A 25,715-nucleotide genomic window follows, 5' to 3' on the forward strand; every position below is an offset into this window, starting at 1 on the left:
GTCGAAAACTGCCGATATAGGTGCAGTGGTGAGCTTGGCTTTCAGCTCCAACCACTCTGCCTGATGGGCCGCCTTCCACTCGAAGGCAGTGGACTTTTTCACCAGGTTTCGTAGGGCCGTGGTGTGTGAGGCCATGTTTGGGATGAACTTGCCCAGAAAATTGACCATGCCCAGGAAGCTCAATATCACCTTCTTGTCTTCCGGGACCTTCATGGCTGCGATGGCCTTGACCTTGTCTGTGTCGGGGCACACGCCGTGCTGAGAGATCTGGTCTCCTCGGAACTTGACTGTCGACATGCCAAAGCAACATTTGGCCCTGTTCAGCTTTAGGCCATTGGCGTGGACAAGGCGGAATACCTGCTGGAGACGGGAAACATGCTCCTCAGGGGTTGTGGACCATATGATGATGTCATCCACGTACACACGAAACCCTTCGATGCCCTCCATCATCTGCTCCATGATGCGATGAAATATCTCCGATGCCGAATGGCATACGGTTATAGCAGTACCTGCCAAACGGCGTGTTGAAGGTGCAGAGCCTTCTGCTGGACTCATCCAGCTGGATTTGCCAGAATCCATGTGACGCATCTAACTTCGTGGAAAACCGTGCATGTGCCACCTCACTGGTGAGTTCCTCCCCCTTCGGGATGGGGTAGTGTTCACGCATTATATTCTGGTTGAGATCCTTGGGATCAATGCAGATGCGCAGGTCTCCAGAGGGTTTTTTAACCACCACCATCGAGCTGACCCAGTCAGTCAGTTTGGTTACCCTGGAAATGATCCCCTGCTGCTGCAGCTCCTTGAGCTGTTCCTTCAGGCGCTCCTTCACCGGAGCCGGGGCCCGGCGTGGTGCATGGACCACTGACTTGGCATCAGGTCGCAGTAGGATCTTGTACCGATATGGCAACGTGCCTAACCCGTCAAACACATCTGGATACTGAGCAAGGATGTCGTCAATGCCGGCCTGAAGATCCACGTTGGACAATGTCATTGAATAAACCCGCTGCACCAGGTTTCGCTTTTTGCAGGCATGCGCGCCCAGTAGGGATGTCCTGTCCGGCTTGACAATTTCAAACCTTACCCGTGCATGGGTACTCTGGTTGGAGACGAGTAGATGGCAGGATTCCGGTGCCGTGATGGCATTACCTTTTTAGTCCAGGAGCTGGCAGGCTGCTGGAAGGACCTTGGGGGGCTTCATGATGCGTTTGAAGTCTGCCTGTGAGAGAAGGTTGGCAGAAGCACCTTGAACTGGATGGAGCAGCGGTTGACCTGCATCACCACACGCCATTCGTCCTCCAAATCCACAGCGAGGTTGGACTGAATGCGAGATGAGTTAGGTGTGGCATGTTCACGTGTGGTAATGATGCCCACTCGGTAGGCGGACTCCAGGCACTCGTCCTCTGAATCCGTTGTACTGCCAGGATCAGAATCCTGCAATCGTCGTTGCACATTCTGGACGCGCTGTTGTCGGAATTGGGAGCGCTGGCCTCTGACTGGTGGTCAGACCTGCATAAGGATGCATAGTGTCCAGGCTTCCCGCAGTTTAAACATTGCTTCCCTCTTGCAGGGCAATGTCCCTTTCAGTGGGCGTTGCCACAGTTCAGGCATGTCATGATGTCGGCATCGTGACGCGGTTTGCGTCGTCGCACATGCTCAGTGCGGTCGGCAGACGTCTGCACCTGCGCAGTATGGGTGTCGGCCGCTTCGTTATCCCGTTCACATCGTGCATGCGTGGGGCTCCGGGAAACGTGCGCGAAATGACAGCTGTCTTCAGTGCTGAGGCGCTGCATCCGGGAGATGGCCTGCACACTCTCTGCCTCGTGGGAGGCAAGTTTCTCATTTTCAGCCGATTTATATTGGGAATACCGATTTTTTGTGTGCTCATGCACTGTACATGTTTCAATCGCGACTGGCAGGGTCATATGCTTGATTTTTAAGAGCTGCTCTCTCAGAGGATGAGAGTGAACCCCAAACACGATTTGGCCTCTAATCATGGAGTCAGCAATATCACCAAAGTTGCAGGACAGCGCTATGAGGCAGAGGCTAGTTAAGAAGGCATTGAAAGATTCATCGTTACCTTGAAGACGTTGTTTGAATATGTAGCGCTCGAAGATTTCATTGGTGTCCACTTCACAGTGACTATCGAACTTGTCCAGGATGGTCTGAAACTTTGTCTTGTCTTGTCCTTCGGTGAAGTTAAATGAGTTGAAGAGTTCGATGGCTTGATCACCCGCTGGTGAGAGGAGAAGCGCAATCTTTCTTGTATCAGATGCACCCTCGAGGTCTGAGGCTTCGATGTACAGCAGAAACCTTTGCTTGAAACTTTTGCTTTCCGCCAGTTGGCACTGAGATTGCCAGAGGACCTGAGCTGGTGAGGAGCTTGAATCTTCTCCATGGCGCCGGGATACATTTGAAAATGAAAATCGCTTATTGTCACAAGTAGGCTTCAAATGAAGTTACTGTGAAAAGCCCCTAGTCGCCACATTCCGGCGCCTGTTCGGAGAGGCTGATACGGGAATTAAACCGTGCTGCTGGCCTGCCTTGATCTGCTTTCAAAGCCAGCGATTTAGCCCTGTGCTAAACCAGCCAAAGTTTTAATAATCGCTTATTGTCACAAGTAGGCTTCAATGAAGTTCCTGTGAAAAGCCCCTAGTCGCCACATTCCGGCACCTGTTCGGGGAGGCCAGTACAGGAATTGAACCCTCGCTACTGGCCTTGTTCTGCATTATAAGCCAGCTGTTTAGCCCACTGTGCTAAACCAGCCCCTATTTGCTGGTTGTCACGGAATGGACTGAGGTAAGCCACTTTAAATTAGTAGTCTCCTGGTATCATGTCATGTTAGTTACACTGGTCTAACACTGGCTGCAACTGGATGCAGCTTAGATCAGAAAGATACTCCAGACCTTGAAGTTCGTTCAATCAGGTTTATTTGACTAATAGCACAGTTAGCACAGTTCTCTGTGAGTTCGACTCTCTGCTAACTTAAGAGTGGTTACTCTGTCTGACTGAACCAGACTAGCTCTTAGCCACGTGCTGGAGGTATGAGATTGTAACAACACTCTTGACTGACTCTCTAGATGTTCATCAGTGGAAAGAGGCGGAGTGTGAGTGCCTCGTGTCTTTTATAGTCAGATCCCACCCCTGAGTGTCCTGCCTGCTTATTGGTCATGTCCTGTTCACTGTGTCCATTAGCTGCTTGTCTGTGTATCATTATGTGTGTGTCTGCATATCATGACAAAGTGCCCTCCATGTATGTCCTTTTGACACCAAATCGCAGAAGAGAGTGATGTGTTGGGTGTTCTGGATCACAAACAGGTCACCAACACTGGAAGTGGTGCAACTCTATTTTATTATAAGGTTAACTATATTAACATACTTGAACTGTGGGTAAATGCAATACCAGCTTCAACTGTTGACCCTTGCCTAGTCCTAACCAGGTAATGCACTCAGCATATGGTGAATGTCTGTGTTGCAGGCTTTGAGCTCTGTGCTCCGAGCTGGCTGCTACTAGAATGAGCGGCAACTCTTCTGTCCCCTGTCTTTATAGTGCGTGTGCTCTCACTGGTGATTGGCTGCGGTGTTGTGTATGCTGATTGGTCCCACTGCATGTCTATCAGTGTGTGTGTCTGCACCATGATATACTGGTGTATATTATGACATTCCGCCTTTTATATAAAGAATATGTGCCTGCGTGACAATAAATATTGTGTCGTGAATGGACCTGACTATGTGTGTGCGTGGTATTTACATGACTATGTACATGAGGCTAATCTATTTACACGGGAAGGTGCCTGGTGCCGGGAAATAGGGTGTCACACCAACAACGAAATGAATATTATATACAAACTACTGGAACGATGAAACAGGATAACAGAACAGATCAAAGAGGCCAACATCGTAAAACTCATAAGTCAAGTCTCTGAGGTGGGTGACGAATTCTGATTGACCGTCTCAAGGGTGGGTCAGGAGCCACCGGCTGAGGAACGGGCTGGGCCACGGCAGAGTGAGGAGGATGCAGAGTATTCGGAATCTCCACATAGTCCAGGTTGGGGACAACAGGAGGGCGTGACAGCGGTGGAGGATCACGTAGCGAGCGTGGAACGAGACGAAGGGCACGCCGATTGCGGCGGCGAATGGAACCATCTGGCCGATAAACCAGGAACGAGCGGGGAGACACCTGCCGAAGACCCACAGCAGTTGCAGACCAGCCACCCTCCAGAAGATGGATGCGGACGTTGTCATCCGGCGCCAGAGCAGGGAGATCAGTCGCCCGAGCGTCCTGCGCCGCCTTGTGTTTTGCACGAGACTGTTGCATCCGCTGCAGGACCGGAATGTGGTCGATGTCTGGGACGTGAATGGACGGCACCGTGGTCCTGAGGGTGCGACCCATGAGCAGCTGGGCTGGTGACAGGCCCGTGGAGAGTGGGGTCGAATGATAGGCCAGCAAGGTGAGCTAGAAGTCGGATCCTGCATCGGCAGCCTTGCAGAGGAGCCGTTTGACGATGTGGACGCCCTTTTCCGATTTGCCATTGGATTGGGGGTGCAGGGGACTGGATGTCACATGCACAAAGTTGTACCTGCTGGCAAAGTTGGACCATTCCTGGCTTGCGAAGCAGGGGCCATTGTCCGACATCACAGTGAGTGGGATGCAGTGACGAGCAAAGGTCTCCTTGCAGGCACGACTGACCGCCGATGATGTGATGTCGTGCAGGCGTACGACCTCCGGGTAGTTCGAAAAATAGTCTGCAATCAGAACATAGTCCCTGCCGAGCGCATGGAACAGGTCAACGGCTACCTTAGACCAAGGGGACGTGACCAACTTATGGGGCTGTAGGGTCTCACGTGGTTGGGCCAGCTGGAACCGCTGACAGGTGGGGCAGTTGAGCACTATGTTGGCGATGTCCTCATTGATGCCGGGCCAGTACACAGCCTCTCAGGCCCTCCGTCGGCACTTCTCCACGCCAAGATGGCCCTCACGTAGCTGTTCCAAAACAAGCTGGCGCATGCTGTGCGGGATCACGATGCAGTCCAGCTTCAGGAGGACACCATCGACTACTGCCAGATCGTCTCTGATATTGTAGAACAAGGGCATTGGCCCTTGAGCCACCCATCCGTCATGTGGCGCATGACACGCTGTAGTAGGCAGTCTCGCGGCGAATGTGGATAAGGCGTTCATCCGTGGCCGGCAGATTGGAGGCCGTGAAGGCCACATGGGCATCAACCTGGCAGACGAACCCCTCTGGGTCACACGGGGTGTTGACTGCCCTGGACAGAGCATCGGCTATGATCAGGTCCTTGCCAGGGGTGTATAGGAGCTGGAAATCGTACCGCCGGAGTTTAAGCAGAATGCACTGGAGGCGAGGGGTCATATCATTCAGGTCTTGTTGTATAATGTTGACCAGCGGGCGATGGTCGGTCTCGACAGTGAATTGAGGGAGGCCGTACACGTAATCATGAAATTTGTCGACCCCAGTCAACAGGCCCAGGCACTCCTTTTCGATCTGCGTGTAGCTCTGTTCCGTGGGGGTCATGGCACGTGATGCATATGCTTCGGGGGCCCATGATGAGGCCTCAGCACGTTGCAGGAGCACCGCCCCAATGCCGGATTGGCTGGCATCCATCAAAATTTTTGTTTCCTTCGTGGGATCAAAAAATGCCAATACCGGGGCCGTGGTAAGCTTGGTCTTAAGCTCCTCCCATTCGCGCTTGTGGGCGGGAAGCCATTGGAAGTTAGTCGTCTTCCTGACCAGGTTCCGGAGAGCTGTGGTATGGGAGGCGAGGTTGGGGATGAACTTCCCCAGGAAGTTGACCATGCCCAAAAATCGGAGCACCGCCTTCTTTCCGCTGGCTTCTGCATGGCCGTGATGGCTGCCACCTTGTCCGCATCCGGCCGCACACCCAACCGGGAGATGTGGTCCCCTAGGATCTTGAGTTCTGTCTGGCCAAAGGAACATTTGGCTCTGTTGAGGCGAAGGCCTTGGTCCCGTATTCGTTTGAAAATGTGCTGGAGGCGACTGATATGCTCCTGCGGGGTGGTGGACCAAATGATGATGTCGTCAACATAGACGCGCACACCCTCAATGCCCTCCATCGTTTGCTCCATGATCCGGTGGAATACTTCTGATGCCGATATAATCCCAAACGGCATCCTGTTGTAGCAGTATCTGCCAAACGGGGTATTAAAGGTACACAGCTTTCTGCTGGACCTGTCTAGTTGAATTTGCCAGAATCCTTTCGAGGCGTCAAGTTTGGTGAAGATGTTGGCCTGAGCCATCTCGCACATGATCTCCTCGCGCTTGGGGATAGGGTAATGCTCCCTCATTATGTTGCGATTCAGATCCTTTGGGTCAATGCAGATCCAGAGCTCGCCGGAAGGCTTCTTTACGCACACCATGGAACTGACCCAGTTGGTTGGTTCCGTCACTCTGGAGAGCACTCCTTGGTCCTGGAGGTCCTGCAGCTGCTGCTTGAGGCGGTCCTTGAGGGGTGCTGGGACTCTGCGAGATGCATGAACCACAGGCGTGGCGTCTTGTTTGAACAGGATTTTGTAAGTGTATGGAAGCGTGCCCATGCCTTCGAAAATGTTGCGGTGCTGGCCGATGATGGCATTGAGTTGCGCCCTGAAGTCCGCATCCTGGAAGGCAGACGTGTCCTCTGGAGAGAGAGAGTGTACTCGTTGAACGAGGTTTAGGAGTTTGCAAGCCTGTGCGCCGAGCAGAGAGTCCTTCGAGGAGCCCACAATCTCGAAGGGAAGGATGGCTTTTCGCTAGTTGTGCGTCACTTCGAGTTGGCATGAACCGGTAGCAGGAATGACGTTGCCATTGTCGTCCACTAGTTGGCAGGTCGACGGAAGAATGGTTGGTTTAATTAACCCCAAGGGTCTGAAAGGCTGACCACGCTAGGAGATTAGCGGAAGCACCAGTGTCCAGGCGGAATCGTATCTGGGATCGGTTGACCATCAGGGTGGCACACCACTCGTTGTCTGGATCAATGCTGTGCACTGACAGCGGCTGATGGTTTTGATTCGGGGACAGCCTGTTCTTTGTTATGACAGCGACTCGAAAAGGCTCCCTCGGGTCCTCGGTGTCACTGGTCTGCGGGAAGTCGGAATCGGACTCGGTTTGGGGGTAGGTAACTGCTTGTTGCAGAGTTCTTCGGAGGTTTATTTCATTTCCTGGTTCAATTTGAGACATTGTGCTGTCATTCCAGGTGAAGGAAGGTTGTTTTACAGCTTTAAAATAATTTTTCTTTGATTTGGGATGTTTCCCCTTTAAATGGGCGTGGTCCAGGGCCTCTGACGTCATGACGCCCGTGACGTAGCACGTAGGAGGCGTTTGCACATGTGCAGATCGCGGTTCCTTTACTGATGGCCGTTTTCGTGATTGCGCATGCGCGGCGTCGCGCGACTGCGCACATGCAGTCCCTTTGGAAAGATGGCCACCGACCAAAATAGTTCTCTGCTCCGGGATTTCAGCCTCGAGGTGAGTAATGGCGCTTCTCTTACCTTTCCTTGCTGGTTGGAGTGTGTTTTCCTCACAGTATTTGCCGAATTTGTCCAGGACTGCCTGGAAGTCGCTCCTGTTTTGCCCCTTGGAGAACTTGAATTTTTAAAAAAAGATTTCTTCTGCTGTGGCACCGGCAATGGTGAGGAGAAGCTCTGTTTTTTCAGGATCGGCCAGGTCTTCTAGTTTGGCTGCCAGCAGGAAGATTTCAAACTTTTGCCGGAATGCCTGCCAGTTTTCGTGGAGATCGCCGTGGCACTGGAGCTGCTGCGGAACCCGGATCTTGCCTGGGTACCGTTGCTGGTTGTCACTGTACGCTGAGGTGCCGGCGATGCGGAGCGGCGGCGGCGGGTTGATGTTCTCCATACTGCAGGATGCCGGAATGCTGATTAGTTGCAGGTGGGTCTCAGAAGTGCTAGTATGCAACCATTCCTTAGTACCATGATGTGTTGGGTGTTCTGGAACACAAACAGGTCACCAACACTGGAAGTGGTGCAACTCTATTTTATTATAAGGTTAACTATATTAACATACTTGAACTGTGGGTAAATGCAATACCAGCATTAACTGTTGACCCTTGCCTAGTCCTAACCAGGTGATGCACTCAGCACATGGCGAATGTCTGTGTTGCAGGCTGTGAGCTCTGTGCTCCGAGCTGGCTGCTACTAGAATGAGCGGGAACTCTCCTGTCCCCTGTCTTTATAGTGCTTGTGCTCTCACTGGTGATTGGCTGCGGTGTTGTGTATGCTGATTGGTCCCACTGCATGTCCACCAGTGTGTGTGTCTGCACCATGATATACTGGTGTATATTATGACAGAGGTGCTTCCATTTCCTCGCTGATCGCAAGCCAAGACAAGTGAACTGTGGAGATGGATCATTTTCTTAAAAGTAAGGGATGGCCAGGAACTCAAATGGGCAGTATACTTACTGGACAGGATCTCACAATAGAATCTGCTGTAGCAATCTGCTCAGGAGAATCAGGACAGAACAGTGCTGGTGTGAGCTCTGTACAGAGCTCCAGGGTCTCTTGTTCACAGCCTACAAAGAAGAAACTTAACTCGGAACAAATCAGTATCAAGGTGATTTCTTTTTTTTTAATAAACAGGTATTTTTTGGTTTCACAGCGACAACAAAATAAACAATATACATGAATCTATAAACTTAGTGCAAAAGCCGTCTTCCTCCCTTACAGGACCCACCTTTATTAACCCCCTACTCTAAGCTAAACTGACCCCACCCCCCCACCCCTTCTGCTGACGATTAATTTCCCGCAAAGAAGTCGACGAACGGTTGCCAGCTCCGGGTGAACCCTAACAGTGACTCTCTCAAGGTGAACTTGATTTTCTCCAAACAGAGAAAGCTAGCCATGTCCGATAGCCAGGTCTCCGACTTCGGGGGCTTTGAGTCCCTCCATGCTAATAGTATCCGTCTCCGAGCTACCGGGGAAGCAAAGGCCAGAACGTCTGCCTCTTTCTCCTCCTGGATTCCCGGATCATCCGACACCCCGAAAATCACCACCTCTGGACTCAGCGCCACCCTTGTCTTTAACACTGTGGACATGATGGCCGGGATCCTCCAGCCATCGGCGGGGCGGCCCGTACCGGCGCCAAAGAGCGGCGTGAACCACTCCGGCGTCGGGCCGCCCGGAAGGTGCGGTATCCTCCACACTTCCGGGGGCTAGGCCGACATTGGAGGGGTTGGCGCCGCGCCAACCGGCGCCGAAGGGCCTCCGCCGGCCGACGCGCATTGGTGCATGCGCAGAACCGCTGCCGTGTTCTGGCGCATGCGCAGGGGGTTTCTTCTCTGCGCCGGCCATTGCAGAGCCTTACACAGGCCGGCGTGAAGGGAAAGCACACCCCCATGGCACAGGCCCGCCCACAGATCAGTGGGCCCCGATCGTGGGCCAGGCCACGGTGCCCCCCCCCCCAGGGCCGGATCCCCCCACACCCTCCCGTGGATCCCGCTAACCGCCCTCCAAGCCAGGTCCTGCCGGCATGGACCTTGTCTATTTCACGCCGGCGGGACTGGCCGAAAACGGGTGGCCGCTCGGCCCATCGGGGCCCCGAGAATTGCCGTGGGGGCCACTGCCAACGGCCCCCGACCGGCGCGGCGCGATCCCCGCCCCCGCCCAAAAACCGGCGCCGGAGAATTCGGCAACCAGCGTCGTAGCGGCGGGGCGGGATTCACACCGCCCCCGGCGATTCTCCGACCCGGCAGGGGGTCGGAGAATCTCGCCCGACATTTGCAAAGCCCTTCCAGAATCCCCTCAGCTTTGGACATGTCCAGAACATGTGGACATGGTTCGCTGGTCCTCCCGCACATTTTGCACACCTGTCTCCCACACCAAAGAACCTGCTCATCCGGGCCACTGTCATGTGAGCCCGGTGAACGACCTTGAATTGTATCAGGCTGAGCCTGGCACATGTTGTGGATGCGTTGACCCTACTCAACTCGTCCGCCCATAGACCATCCTCTATCTCTCCTCCCAACCCCTTTTCCCACTTGCGCTTCAGCTCCCCAGTCTACGTCTCCTCTGTCCCCATAAGTTCCTTGTAAATGTCAAGGACCCTCCCTTCTACCCACCCTCTGGAAACTACCATGTCCTGTATCCCCCTTGGTGGTAGGAGCGGGAAGATTAAAACCTGCCTGCGTAGGAAGTCCCGCACCTGCAGGTACCTGAGTTTGTTTCCCCTCGCCAATCCAAATTTCTCCTCCAGCTCCCTCAGGCTAAGAAAGCTCCCCCCTATAAACATATCCCCATCCTCTCAACTCCTGCCTTCGGCCATCTCCGGAACCCTCCATCCAGCCTCCCTGGGGCAAACCGGTGATTATTACAAATTGGAAACCAAACCGATGCTCCCGATGCTCCCACATGCCTCCTCCATTGCCCCCAGACTCTCCGGGCCGCCACCACCACGGGACTGGTGGAGCACCGTGCCAGCGGGAACGGCAGAGGCGCCGTTATCAACGCCCCTCAGCTGGTGTCCTTACATGAAGCCGCCTCCATACGCTCCCATGCCGACCCCTTGAGGCTCTCAGTGCAATTGCCAGCGGCTCTATGGCTAATGCGAACAACAGTGGGGAGAGGGGGCACCCCTGTCTCGTCCCCTGATGCAGCCTAAAATAGTCCGATGTTGTCCTATTCATCCGTACGCTCGCCACATGAGCCTGATACAGCAACCTGACCCAGTCAATAAAGCCCCACCCAAATCCGAACCGTCCCGGTACCTCCCACAGATATTCCCAATCTACTCGATCAAAGGCCTTCTCTGCGTCCATTGCGACCACTACCTCCACCTCCCCACTTTCCGGGGGCATCATTATCACATTTAATAGCCTTCTTACATTGGCCACCAACAGCCTTCCCTTAACAAACCCCGCCTGGTCCTCCCCAATAATGTCCAGAACACAATCCACAATCCTAGAGGACAAAAGTTTGGCCAGCAGTTTGGCATCCACATTCAATAGGGATATCGGCCTGTATGACCCAGACAGCTCCGGGTTCTCGTCCCGTTTCAGGATCAGCAAAATCGTGGCCTGTGACATCGTCGGGGGAAGCACTCCTCTCTCCCTTGCCTCATTGAATGTCCTCAACAACGGCCCCAATATCCCTGAGAACTTTTTATATAACTCCACTGGGGACCCGTCCGGCCCTGGGGCTTTACCCGACTGCATGGCCTTCAGACCCTCCGCTACCTCTTCCAACCCGATCGGGTCTCCCAGCCCTTCTCACAGCTACCCGTCCACCTTCGGGAAATTTACCCCCCCCAGGAAGTGCCTCATTCCCTCCGGCCACATTGGCAGTTCCGACCCATACAGCCTACTGTAAAACTCCTTAAATGCCCTATTCACCCCTGCTGAATCTCCAATCAGGTTCCCAACTCCATCCTTTACTTTCCCTATCTACCTGGCTGCCTCCTTCTTTCTGAGCTGCTGTGCAAGCATTCTGCTGGCCTTCTCTCCATTCTCATAAATCGCCCCTTGCCTTTCTCAGTTGCTCCACCGCCCTCCCTGTGGTTAACAAGCCGAACTCCTCCTGCAGCCTCCGCCGTTCTCTTAAAAGCCCTGCCTTTGGGGTCTCCGCATACCTCCTATCGACCTGTAGTATCTCCTTTACCAGTCGGCCTATCTCTGCCCTGTCTACCTTCTCCCTGTAGGCCCGTATCGAGATCAGCTCCCCTCTAACCACCGCCTTCAGTGCTTCCCAGACCACCGCTGCCGAAATTTCCCCCATGTCGTTGACTTCCAAGTAGTTCCGAATACATTTCCTCAGCCACCCGCACACTTCTTCGTCAGCTAGGAGACCCATGTCTAACCTCCAGTGCGGGCGCTGGTTACTGTCCTTACTAACCTGCAGGTCAACCCAGTGCGGAGCATGGTCTGAGATGTGATCGCTGAGTACCCAGTGTCCACCACCCCCGTCAGTAAGGCCCTGCTCAGAATAAAGAAATCAATCCGGGAGTACACTTTATGCACGTATGAGTAGAAGGAGAACTCCTTCACCCTTGGCTGCCCAAATCTCCATGGATCCACCCACCCCATCTGCTCCATGAACCCTTTTACTTCCTTTGCCATTGCTGCCAGTTTTTGAGCTTGACCGGTCTAAACCAGGGGGTGTTGAAGTCCCCTCCCATGACCAACTTATGCGAGTCCAGGTCCGGTATCTTCCCCAGCATCCTCTTTATAAACTCCACATCGTCCCAATTTGGCGGATACACATTTACTAATACCACCTGCACCCCCTCCAGTTTCCCACTGACCATAATGTACCGGCCTCCCACATCCAAAACTATTCTTCCCGCCTCAAACACCACTCGCTTGTTGATCAGGATCGCGACCCCCTCTAGTCTTCGAGTCCAGTCCCGAGTGAAAAACCTGTCCGACCCAACCTTTCCTTAATCTAATCTGGTCAGCTACTCTAAGGTGCGTCTCCTGTAACATTACCAAGTCCGCCTCCAGTCCCCTCAGATGCGTGAACACGGATGTCCTCTTGACCGGACCATTTAGCCCTCGTACATTCCAGGTGATCAGCCTAGTTGGGGGGGGGGGGGGGTCATTGCACCCCCCACCCCCCCCTTCGCCGATCAGCCATCACCTTTCTTGGGCCAGTCTCCAGCCCGCGCCCTGTGCCTCCACCGGCCCGCCCCCAGGCAGCCTCCACCCCCGACCTCCTCTCTGTCCCTCAGCAACAGTCCCTCCCTCGTCAGCAGAACATTTCCCCCCCCTCTCTCTCCTAGCAACAGCTCAATGTAAATCAACCCCTTTGATAAGCCTAAAATCTGCTCACCCCCCACTACTCTTCCGTGAGCTAGCCCGCCCAGCTAGCTTGGTGGCCCCCATCCCTGGCGCCAGACATTCTCCCACCTATTGTTCCCCCCCCCCCCCCCCGCTTATACACACATATTCAAATGACAAAGAATCCCAACACAATTACCCGACAGTAAAAAAAAAATGCTAAACAAAGAAAAGATCAAGCAAGAGATCCAGCATCTGAACAAACACACCTCCATCCCCCAACAGTGCAAATGTAAACTTTAACTCACTCAGCTCTGCAACTGGCCCCAAATCAATACAGAAGGCATTGCAAATAGCGTCCACAAAACAAAAAGACGAGAAACTTTTTTAAACATGAACATTGCAGCAAAGTTCAAAAGTTCTCAGTCCGCCACCAGTCCTTTCCTTTTCGCGAAGTCCAGTGCTTCCTCAGGTGACTCGAAATAAAAATGTTGCTCCTCGTGACCCAGAGATGGGCCGGATACTGCAGTCCGAACTTCACCTTTTTCTTAAAAAGGGTCGACCTGATCTGGTTAAACCCGCTCTTCTCCTGGCCACCTCTGCACTCAGGTCCTAATAGATCCACAGGATACTGTTCTCCCATTTACAGCTCCGTGTCTGCTTGGCCCACTGTAAAATACGGTCCTTATCCAAATACCTGTGCAATCTCACCACCATTGCCCTTGGGTCTCCCATTCGTGGTTTGCTTGCGAGTACTCTGTGAGCCCTGTTTACCTCCAAGAGTCGGGAGAATGCCCCATCCCCCAGTAGCTTCTCGAACATGTCCGCTATGTATGCCCTAGCGTCCGCTCCTTTGGACCCTTCCGGGAGCCCAATGATTCTCAAGTTCTGCCAGTGAGACCTATTCTCTAGGTCCTCCACCTTCTCCTGAAGCCTTTTCTGCTGGTCTATCAGCATCCCCACCTTCAGCTCCACCACAGTTTGATGTTTCTCCTGGTCGGCCAGCACCTTCTCTACTTTCTGGATTGCCCGATCTTGGGCATCCAATCTAAGCTCCAGCCACGCAATTGATTCTTTAATTGGGTGCAAGAAGTCCCACTTCTGCTTGGCGAAGCCCTCCTGGATAAATTGCATCAGCTGCTCCGTTGACCGCTGGGTCGACGAGCCAGAAGTCCAGTCCTCCGCCATGTTTTCTCCCCCTGCAGCTTCAGCCCAAGCCTTCTCTGCCGTCTGTTTCTGCCTTTGCGAGCCCTTCTAGTCCTCCTCTCCATGCACCGATGTGGGAATCCAGTACCCAATTGCCTCTGTCATCGATTTTTCAAATCAAGTCTGGTAACAAATCGGGGAAAAAGGTCCAAAGGTCCGTCCCGAGCGGGAGGAACCAAATGTGCGACTTACTCCTTCATAGCTGCCACCGGAAGTTGTAGCCACCTGAGTTGGCCACTTCCCGACTTAAAATGGAGAACCGCAAAGGCTGAAGGGAAATTCAGCCAACTATAAAGTAAAGCCCCCCAGTTCAAATCGTTCTTCTTTGGCAGGGTCACTCAGCAACTTGAACCAACCCTTGACAGTGCCCTGTCTTGTTGCCTCCTTTAGATAGTGTTAAGAGACTGAGTTGCAAGAAAGTTACAGGAAAATACATAACTTTCCAAAAGATTTGGATTAAAAAGGGACGAGGTTGTTGGAGGTACAAGAAGAGTCTGGGACTTAGCCTTATGCTGAAGCAACACTGAGATTAGGTTGGCTATCTGTCTGCAATTGGACTAAACTGCTGCAGTTGAAGGCTCTTGATAGCAATGTGTCACAAAGCCATTGAAGGAGCCAGCACTATGCTATTGGGGTGGGGTTCTCTCCCTTTCATTTTGATTGGTTTATCTCCATTGTCGCCTGTTTTAAGTATTCATATTTGGGCCTCGTTTTCTGGAATTTCTTAAAGGATTTGACGATTTGCTTTGGGAGTGACTCCAAAATTCTGCAGCCACCCCAGTGGACACGTTCTGCAAATCTGCCAGGAATCCACTAAGAAGATCGGTCACAGCAGGATAGCCTTGAGCGGTTGGATCTTTGCCCAGCCATTAGTATCAGGAGACAAGGGATGGAAGGTCCACAAGTTGGCAACTCCAGAACTCTCAGTTGGGATCTGTTGTAGCATTGGTGCAGGAACATGTGGTCTCACCAAGTTTATCTGGCCAGTGAAAATGGAAGTAGAGGATTCTGGGCAGTTGTCTTCCCTGGCATCAGAATAGGTTGAACTTCTTTCTTTTCCCTAATAACTTATGTGTTTCCTTCAGCCGTTCCCCTCTTCCATGACGGGGCAACTTAATTGTGGAATCACCGCTGAGTTTCCCTTTCAATAGCAGCATCAACCTTCTACATCTGTGGGATGTTTCCTCCACAATGCTGTAAAATATATGAATAATACCTAGAAGCATAGATCTCACAGGAATGCCAGTGTAATAACCCTCATGAGACCCATGGTGACACAGCGGCTGATCTGACCTGTGGAATATGAGCTCCCGGGGGCGGCACATTGGAGCAGTGATTAGCACTACTGCCTCATTACGCCAAGGACCCGTGTTAGATCCCGTCCCTGGGTCACTGTCCATGTGGAGTTTGCACATCCTCCCCATGTCTGTGTGGGTCTCACCCCCACAATCCAAAGATGTGCAGGGAAGATAGATTGGGCACGGTAAATGGCCCCTTAATTGGGAAAATTAATTTTTTTAAAAAGGAATACCAGTCCCCCGATAGTGGGCGGAGGCCCATCAGCTGGGGTTGATGGAAATCACCTGATAAAAGCCAGCCCGGTCTGGGAACGGCTAGAACAGTAGTTCCGTTTGGGACCTTGGAGCTGCTTTTGCTTTTGTTATCGAATTAAATCTCTTTTGGATTTATCCTCTCGAACATCCTGGGCTTTATAGCCACCAACTTGAGATCCATGGGGTGGTCGCATGGTGTAGAGATAGTGTCACTGGACTAGTAAACCAGAGACCCAGATGGTGAAATATGAATTCAATAAAAATCTGGAATTAAAAATCTAAAGATTACCATGAAACCATTCTCGATTGTTGCAAAAAACCATCTGGTTCACTACTGTGCATCCTTAACCGGTCTGGCCTATATGTGACTCCAGGCCCACAGCAATGTGGTTGACTCCTAACTGCCCCCTAAAGGGCAATTAGGGGTAGGCAATAAATGATGGCACAGCCTGCAATGCCCACGTCCCATAAACAAATGTTAAAAAAAAATCTGTAGGCAAGCACCAGCTTTAGACGCTGCCGCCAACAGACACTATGGTGTGTTCTTTGATTCAAATTGCTTTTAAAATTGTTCAGGTATCCATCAGTGCGGAGCAATGCTTGCCTTGCATGGGCAAATTTCACATCTATTCAAAGCCTATGGTCTGCAATAAACAAAAACACTTCACAGCGATTGAAAGGGGGTTCATCCTCATAGGAGCAGCAGGGTGAGGTTTTGGAGAGCTATTTATCTCCTTAAAGGTTTTAAGATCCCGCAACGGTGACCCATTGGGGTCGATCCTGACTTTGTGCGGTAGTGTGAAATGGCTATAATGAGCCTATTGCCCCTTTTATATCCCACATTGAAAGCAGGCTTCCGGTTTGCTATCACCCATTTCATACCATCGCTCAAAGTCAAGATCTACCCATTATCTTTCAAACTGCCTTATTCCTTACTCCTTGCCAGCTGCCTATAAACACTGGCAGCCGAGGTACAATATAGCTGCCACTTATGATCAGCGCTAAAAAGTTTGTTTGCTAGACATTTCTGTAAAATGTCACATTAATTTGTGCAATTTATGTCAAGTGCACTCCACAGCTAATTACATTATTCATGCACTGTTCCTTAACAACACTTAATAACAAGTAGATAGCTGAAGAGTATTTTTGGAACAGGGGCCTTTGAAAGGGAAGCAGAATCAGGAGACAAACCCAGGAGAATGACTGCAGTCTTATGCAAATCATTTTCTGTTTTGGGCAAGGCTGACCCCCTATCTTTCAGTACCAGTGCACCTGTTCCTCCTTCTGCCATTGAACCTTTCAGTTAAGGCTGAGCAACGTCATCTCAGCGAAACATTCTATCCTCTATCTATTTTAAGATTGCGCACAATTCTGGTCGCCACTCTATCAGAAGAATGTGGAGTCTTTGGAGAGGGCACAGAGAGGTTTACCAGGATGTTGCCTAGTCTGGAGGGTGCTAGCTATGTGGAGAGGCTGAATAGACTCGGACTGTTTTCATTAGAAATTCGGAGGTTGAGGAGTGGCCTGATAGAGGTCTACAAGATTATGAGGGGCATGGATAGAGTGGATGGACAGGCACTCTTTCCCAGGGTGGAGAGATCAGTCACCAGGGCATAGGTTTAAGGTCGTGGAGCAAAGTTTAGAGGAGATGTGCGAGGCAGGTTTTTTTACGCAGAGGGTGGTGAGTGCCTGGAATGCGTTGCCAGGGGAGGTTGTGGAAGCAGATACATTAACGGCATTCAAAAGACATCGTGACAAATACATGGGTAGGATGGTTATAGAGGGATATGGCATGAGGAAGTGCTGAGGGTTTGGGCCAAGGTTGTATCATGACCGGTACAGACTTGGAGGGCCGAAGGGCCTGTTCCTGTGCTGTATTATTCTTTGTTCTTTTACACTCGAGCAGAAAGATAGCACGAGGGCTTTGGTCGTTTTGATTGGAAGTTTAGTCATTTCAATTTTCCCGATGAGTCTTTGCTCCTTTTCTAGCTCACATAGTGCGCTGCTGAGCCCTAAACATAGGAAAGTCTAATGCTAAATCCCTGGGCTATATTCAAACACCCCCGATCTGAAATTGGGAATCAGTACACCAACTAACTCAGAAATTCCCAGTGTAGCCCATTAAGTCAGGCATGTGCTCTTCGAGGTGGGTATAGGGGAGAGGTCCACTGTAAAATGGTCAGAAGTGGAGACCTAGTGGATTTTTCTACTCTCCAGTCCAGGGACACTGAAATCTCTGAAATTGGCGAAAGCAGTACGGACCAATGATGCAACTTGAGAACTTCCTGGTCAATCCATTTTATCCCCAACTTCTGGATCAATTGGATGCAATCAATGTGAGTTTTTCTTTAAGCAACAGTGATATTGGGTTGGGATGTGGGGTGGACTAGTTTTTCTCCAGAGTGAAATAATACATCATGGGAGCATGATGATCATATAGGGCAACAACTCCAAGGAATAGTTCCTAAGATCCACTGCATCTTCAGGTCTGTGGGGATTGGAGTATAATTCTGATGCTGACACCATCAGATATGGTTGTTTACTACTGTAAAAGGGCCAGACATTCCGATGTGTGTGGAACTTACAGAGATGTGTCTCTGGACCCTAAGGAAAGTTTGATGCATGCACAGGTGCTGTAATTTCCTGGAAAGGTTAAACTTCTGATGGGCTGATTTGATGTGCCCAGGATCCTCCGCAAATGTCTCTTACACTGATCTCAGGGCCAGAGACTTGGGCTAGGTATTCGCTACTTACCTAGATACTTAACCCAGAATTGTTACACTGTTTAATCTCTGATGTAATTCAGTGATCAACACTATATACAACTCAACCCTCCACCTTCCATAGTACCCTGCCACCCACAACCCCAACTACTCTCAACCTGACTGTCTATCCCACTAATCTGATCTCCCTGCCTCACTCCCATACTCCCTGGCATGGCTATGACATGAACGGATAGGTTATTCGAAGGTACATGCCAGCTTGCATCCTGATTACCTCTTCCCACTCTGTTCCTCTATTCCTTACTCCCTCTTAAACGGATCAATGCTTTGTGCTTATTCTTACTGCAATGTTTACCTTACCTCAAAATGGCTTCCATCATTTCCCACTCTTCACATTGGCAGGGGGACAATTGCCAAGACCACCAGTTTGATAATGGAGTGGGTGAGCCATTATGCCAGGAACCACGGTAGGAATGACCTGCGCATGGTGAGCTTTTAAAAGTAATTATTAGTGACTGACCACTTTGACACTAATAAGTCCTATTGAAATAATCTTAAGCTGCAGCCAGGCATTGTAAAAAAAACACAGTCATGGGAATGTTTAAATAGGTGTAACTCAAATTGCAATTTATTTATAGTTCAAACATGCTATCACAAACAGGTGGGATGTAGGCCCTATTGAGGGCACTTGTCCTCCTCCTTCCAGAATTCAAGACAACTTTACCCTGAGGGGCGTTTTAGGCAGCCGCAACATCTGGAAACATGCCCAGTCCACATGGAGTGGTCTCCAGCTGTGGCTGGCATTGTTCCCAGCCCCCGATATCTAATGTTGGCATCTCACTATTTATTTCCCATTACACACTAAAGCACATGACATAGCTTCTGCTTCAGTACATCTCAGGTACTCTAATTCGCAGATCCTAATTCAAAGGGGATGACAGGTTTTGTGACGAGGTGGGACTGTTTTCCGGGTAGTTTGCTATCAACATAGCCCCACATTAGACAGACAGTCAGTTGCAGCAATGATGTGAAGACAGCAACACATGAGAATGATGCATTCTAGCCCTGTGCTGTCAATAGGGAGGTGTGCCTGCCAGAAGTGTATTTCTGAGTGCAAATTATTTTCCAACCATTTCAATGTATGGTGGGGAAATCATGGGCATTACACCTGAATTCCCAATAAATATCATTGGTATAATGCCTAGTTGAAGTTTATTTATTTATTGGTTACATTTTTGCATACATTCCTGATCATTAACTAACAGATAAGGAGAGCTGTGGGTAACGTCTGACAAAGATAGCTATTCACAAGTCCAGTATTGAATGTGGCCAAGGATAAGTATTGCCTAATTCAGTTCTGTGATCCTGTCTGAGCCCACATGTTCCTGGAGAGGGAACATGTGGTGTCCATTTGATACCTTCATGAACAAAGCATCATGGACGGCATGGTAGCACAGTGGTTAACACTGCTGCCTCATAGCTCCAGGGTCCCAGATTCAATTCCGGCCTTGGGTGACTGTGTAGAGTTTGCACTTTCTCCCCATGTCTGCGTGGGCTTCCTCCGGGTGCTCCGGTTTCCTCCCACAATCCAAAGATGTGCAGGTTAGGTGGATTGGCCATGATAAATTGCCCCTTAGTGTCCAAAAGATTAGGTGGTGTTGCTGGGTTACCGGGATAGGATGGAGGCGTGGGCTTAGATGGGGTTCTCTTTCCAAGGGCTTCTGCAAACTCGATGGGCCAAATGGCCTCCTTCTGCACTGTAAATTCTATGACTTCTATAAGGAGTTATGGAGGCTGAATTGGACAGTCTTCGAAAAAGGGCACAAGCATCACAATGCACAATTAACCAGCACCCGCCCACCCAGTGCTGCCTGTGCTATTCCAGACTCTAATTTCTGGAGGCCTCCATCTTGTCCTCAAGTCCGTGAACTGCCCAAGGCCTTCTTAAGGTAAATGCCAACTTTTACATGCCACCTTGGCCCAGGCGTGTTCCGGACTGGTGCAATTTCCCGCTGGCACCACGGACGATCCGATGCGGGGATAGATTCCAGTCAGGCCTTTATCTGCACCTATTAATGGGATGTAAACTGGTTTCACGCCGGCCTCTAATGGGAATTGCAACCCACCATGATGGGAGGTCCCAGCAGAAGATCCCACAGTCATTTTACACTGGTGTGAAATCGATTTTTGGTGCTCCCGCTGCATTGCCCGCCCTGCCCACTTCACCCACCCGCCGTTTAATCCCGTGCGGGGCACGGAAAAATTCCACCTATGTGTCTGGTGGGCAATGTCTCAGATTCCATTGCAGAACAAGTAGTTTCCACCAAAAGTCTGAGGGCTGCAGTGGAAGGTCAGGCTGAAGTCAGGCACGCCCAAACTACTACCATGATGGTGCAAGATGCCAGTGTTCAAAAAGGGCATCCAATGTATCAAGCAGTCTGTCCTCAAACATATTGCCTGGGATTTCAGTGGCTCCATGGAGAAGGAGGCAGCTATCCTCTCTCAGGAATACAGCATTGGCCTTCCACCCCTGCCACCCATGTTTAACTTGCTGCTGTTTGTCAGCCAGCCAGACCAGAATGCTGTCACCCATGCTGAGATGGTGCAGTCTAAAGCTGTGCTTTCTAGGTCTGGAGCTGCTTGAGGTTATCCCTCAAGGCTGGGACCTTTCTTATGCAACTGTGGGAGGTGAGCTTTGAGGTGTTTCTTCATACCTGGAAAGAGTCAGAAGCATTAAGTTCATCAGCACAGTTACGTTCAAAGCCACTGGCGTGTGGTCCTTGTCCTGTTTGAAAGGTGCAATTCTGATTTACACCTCCTTCCTGAAGCAGAGACCCCTCACACAACGGGCTGAATTCTAGGAACATTTTACGGTTGAGCTGGGAGGCAGGAAGACTGGCAAAATGCTGCAGGGACTCCGAGTGTCATGCCCGATGTTCTCCCACTACCATGCCATTTTGCGGGAAAGTTGCTGACAAGCTGCCCACCTGGAGGCCGATTGAGGCAGTCATGTGGCCAATTGAGGGCCAATTCTTGCATCCATGGACATTTTGCCCACATCTGAAGGAGGCACCCCCACGTGGGGAGACCGCCCAGTGAAATCTGGTGGCCACTTGCAAGCTTTGGAGGCATGGGAGGTGTCTCCCCACCTCTAAGGCACATGGGGAGGCCCTGACAGCAATGGCCACCCCAATGGCACCACCTTGTCCACCAAGAACTCCCACCCCAAACACTGGGGCCTGCCTGCCCACCACTTGTCCCTCCTCAGGTTCACTGGCCAATAATATGTCCTGAACCTCCAGATGCAGGCACAGTAATGGTCACTGCTAATGGTGGCACTGTTGAGACTGCTGAACAACCAGCTCTCTGATTGGTCTGAAGCACTTTGATTTGGGCTGCCATCCTTAATAGGCCAGCTAATTGGCCACTAACTCCAAAATATGGTCCTGCCGTCCACTTTTAGCCTCAACAGCTAGGGCATCAGTAACCTCTGCAAAATTCAACCCATTATTCCGAGCTTCACTGGAGGGGTGAGAGGGGGGAAACGAGTCGAGCATGGAAACAGTGGGAATCGGGCAGGGAAGCGGTGAGGGAAACACTGAGATAGAATGGACGTGGAGAAGATGTTTCCACTCGTAGGAGGGACGAGAACCCAAAGGCACAGCCTCAGACTGAAGGAACGATCCTTTAAGACTGAGATGAGGAGGAATTTCTTCAGCCAGAGGGTGGTGAATCTGTGGAACTCTTTGCCGCAGAAGGCTGTGGAGGCCAAGTCACTGAGTGTCTTTAAGACAGAGATAGATAGGTTCTTGAATGAGAAGGGGATCAGGAGTTACGGAGGAGAAGGCAGAAGAAAAGGGATCAGAAACGTATCAGCCATGATCAAATGGCAGAGCAGACTCAGTGGGCTTTAGGGCCTAATTCTGCTTCAATATCTTACAGTCTGATGGATATAGTGTGTTTGGTTGCCATAAAACTATTTTTATTGAGTTGGACGATTTGTGGTTTCTGAGGGAGAAATGTAAAGAGTGGCAAACTGATGCAAATTCAGATGACCAGCAGTTCTGCAACCCCACTGGGAGCTTTAACATTGAAGCTCCTTCATTGCGGAACATACATTGTCTGTACTGATGACTCTCAAATCTTCTGGGGTCAGCAGGATGGAGGAGAAACTTCGCCTTAAGATTGGAGGTCACCACAATTGTGACCTTTCATCCTGACAGCCCTATCATTGGGGCATGAGCTGGTGGTCTCTGCATGCAGGAGGGGGCTGCTCTGTCAGTGGGAATGTTCCAGTAATGCCACAAAACCACCCCTCATTTAGGCCTGAACTACCCTAATTGGCTACCTGCATCCTTGGATGCTGTTACCGACCTGACACTGGGAATGTTCCCCAGAGGCGGGAACATGGCAGTGAGCCATCCCAACATGGTACCCCCTATTCCCAACCCCTCCTCCCACCCCACTTGCCAACACCTCCCCCTCGACCTCCAAACCTTTTTCCTGCCTCCATGCGACCGTGGGTATTGGAGCCTGTTGTCTCTGAACACCTTTCTACACCCGCTGCTCCCTCGTGGGACCTCACAGTTACCTCTTCAATTCTGCTGATCCATGGCAACCATAAAAGCTTGCAGTCCCACCGTAGGCCACCGAATATCTCCGCCAACCCTCGCCCCTTCCCCTCCTCCGACTGCACATCATCAGTTGAGGGTACAAGAGAAAATTAAACTTACAGAACCGTGGATAACATTGTGGCCCCTTTATTTTTCTGTACAACATTAAACCCTCTTGATTATGCCCTCGAGCTCTTAGAATATATTTTCTCACAACATACCAGAATCTTCTGTGTGTTGTCATGTTTACATTACTAACACCTGCACCTGCAGAGCTGTCATCGGTCGAGTTGTCCACGGAAACCAACTCCACCTGGTTCAGTCTGAGTTTGAGGCAGTGACGCTGCCTGAGTAATAAGTCCCTCTTATGCTGTCCTTTATTCCTCAGCTTTAACACCCCCCCCCCACCCCGCCCCTGCCCCTTTAGCCCACATACATTAGCGTACGGATGATACAGCAAAAAAATCAAGGTTACACTGAAGAAAGGACTAAGAGCTTGTGGGACTTTGCTGTGTGTAAATTAGCTGCTGCATCTCCTATATCACAACAGGTGAATACACTTCAAAAGCACTTCATTGGTTGCAAAGCCCTTTCGGCGTTCCAAGGTCATGGAAGGTTCAATATAATAATGCTCCTCTTTCTTTCTGCCTTCGAGGGGAGTGAGCCATTCACTCATTCCAATGAATTAATGTTTCTAATGACCTCCTGTCTCCAAAAGGTAAACAGCTTCTTGCTGCCTTAACAGTATTTGTTTGCTGCAGGAGTCGATGCCAAGTCATTTTGTTCAGTCTAACTGAAGCTCTCCATCAACTGCCTTGACAGTTAAATATAGCCAGAACATTTCATTTTCTGGTTGAGCAGGACAAGACCCGTCTGCCAGATCCAAAGAGCCTCGATGGAGATCGCAGAGGAGGTCAGCTGCCATTTTTTTTTTTAACGCATTTTATTCAAACTTGTATCAAAGGAGGTGTTATAACCTGCCTACTTACGATTGGCTGGGGACTAATGACTATCCCACAATCCTATGGGAGTATGAACTTCCCCAATGAGGGGGGCGGAGAAACTCCTAGTATAAATAAGCTGACCAGTTCAGGAACCAGCAGGAAGGAGAAGGTAGCAAGGGAAGTTACTGCTACTGTTATATATATATATATATATATATATTGTTATAGTAAATAAACGTTATTATTTTGTATCCTTAAAACTCGTGCTGGATTCTTCGTGGCCCTTACAAAACTGGCGACGAAGGTAAAAGTGAATAGCTGTCTACACTGCTGAAGCCACCCCCCTGGATTTTTGTTGGATACAGGTTGGAAGTTGTTTTCTATTATACCATGCCTCTGTACGGACGTTTGGATGTTTTTGATGCTGCGCTGGAAAGCTGGAACCAGTACACACAACGGATGCGTTACTATTTCCGGGCAAACAATATCACTGAAAACGAGCGCCAGGTGGTCATATTGCTCACCGCCTGCGGCCCGCATACGTTTGGGGTGATTAGGAGCCTTACGTACCCAGCTGCGCCGGACACCAAAACGTTTGACGTTTAACACTTTAACCCAACCCCGTCCACGATAGTCCAGCATTACCGGTTTAATACCGCTGAGAGGACCCCTGGAGAATCCCTTGCTGATTTTTTATCCAGGCTACGCGGGATTGCGGAATACTGTGACTATGGTGAGACCTTGTCAGAAATGTTACGCGGCCGTTTGGTTTGCGGTATTAACAATGCAGCAACCCAGAGAAAGTTGTTAGCGGAGCCAACATTGACTTTTCAACAGGCAATACAAATAGTCTTGTCCTGAGAGAGCGCAGAGCGAGGAGTACAGGAGCTACAGGGAATGGAAGTGCATGCCTTGGGGCGCAACCCTTTCTGCCCAAAAACGTCCCCCCGCACTCCTGCAGTACCTTGGGCGAGGCAACGACCGGACCGACGCCAGTGGCCATCGGACATTCCTCCCTGAAGGGAGCCTTCTCCAGAGCCAATGGATGAGGAGCCATGTCCGTGTCAGACTTGTAGGCGCCAACCCCGTCGCGGACGGCGGTCCTGGGGACGCCAGAGGCGCCGTCGTTCCGACCGAAACTGGGACCAGCCCAGGGGCCGTAACTGGGACCAGCCCAGAGGCCGTACCTTCCATGTGGATGAACCTGCGGCGACCACTCCTGAGGACGTGGAGACGGAGGACGACTGACTGCAGCTGCATTGTGTGGCAGCTCCCCGTGTGGCCCCCATTAAGGTGACAGTACGGGTCAATGGCCACCCGCTGGAGATGGAGTTGGATACTGGCGCAGCGGTCTCCGTGATCGCCCAGAGGACATTCGACCGCATCAAGCAGGGTATACGACCCTTACATTAACTGACTCACAGGCCAGGTTGGCCACCTACACGGGGGAACCACTGGACATTGCAGGAACTACAATGACCCCTTTTGTCTATGGACGCCAGGAGGGGCGTTTCCCACTTATCGTAGTGCGTGGCCATGGGCCCAGCCTGTTGGGTCGGGACTGGTTGCGCCATTTGCGGTTGCAATGGCAGCACATCCTCCAAACAGTTTCTGAAGGGTTGACTGAGGTGCTAGGACGATACCCAGAGGTATTCCAGCCTGGTTTGGGGAAAATAAAAGGGGCCGTAGCCCGTATCCAAGTTGAACCAGGAGCCACGCCGCGCTATTTCCGGGCGCGCCCAGTGCCTTACGCTTTGCTCGAGAAGGTAGAAGGGGAGCTCACTCGTTTGGAGAGTTTGGGTATTATCAGGCCCGTCCGTTTTGCTGACTGGGCAGCACCAATTGTACCAGTAATGAAGCCAGATGCCACAGTTCGCTTGTGTGGCGACTATAAACTTACAGTGAATACAGTTTCCCGACTTGACCGATACCCAATGC

Source organism: Scyliorhinus torazame, chromosome 6, assembly GCF_047496885.1.
Source record: "Scyliorhinus torazame isolate Kashiwa2021f chromosome 6, sScyTor2.1, whole genome shotgun sequence".
Classification (NCBI taxonomy): Eukaryota; Metazoa; Chordata; class Chondrichthyes; order Carcharhiniformes; family Scyliorhinidae; genus Scyliorhinus; species Scyliorhinus torazame.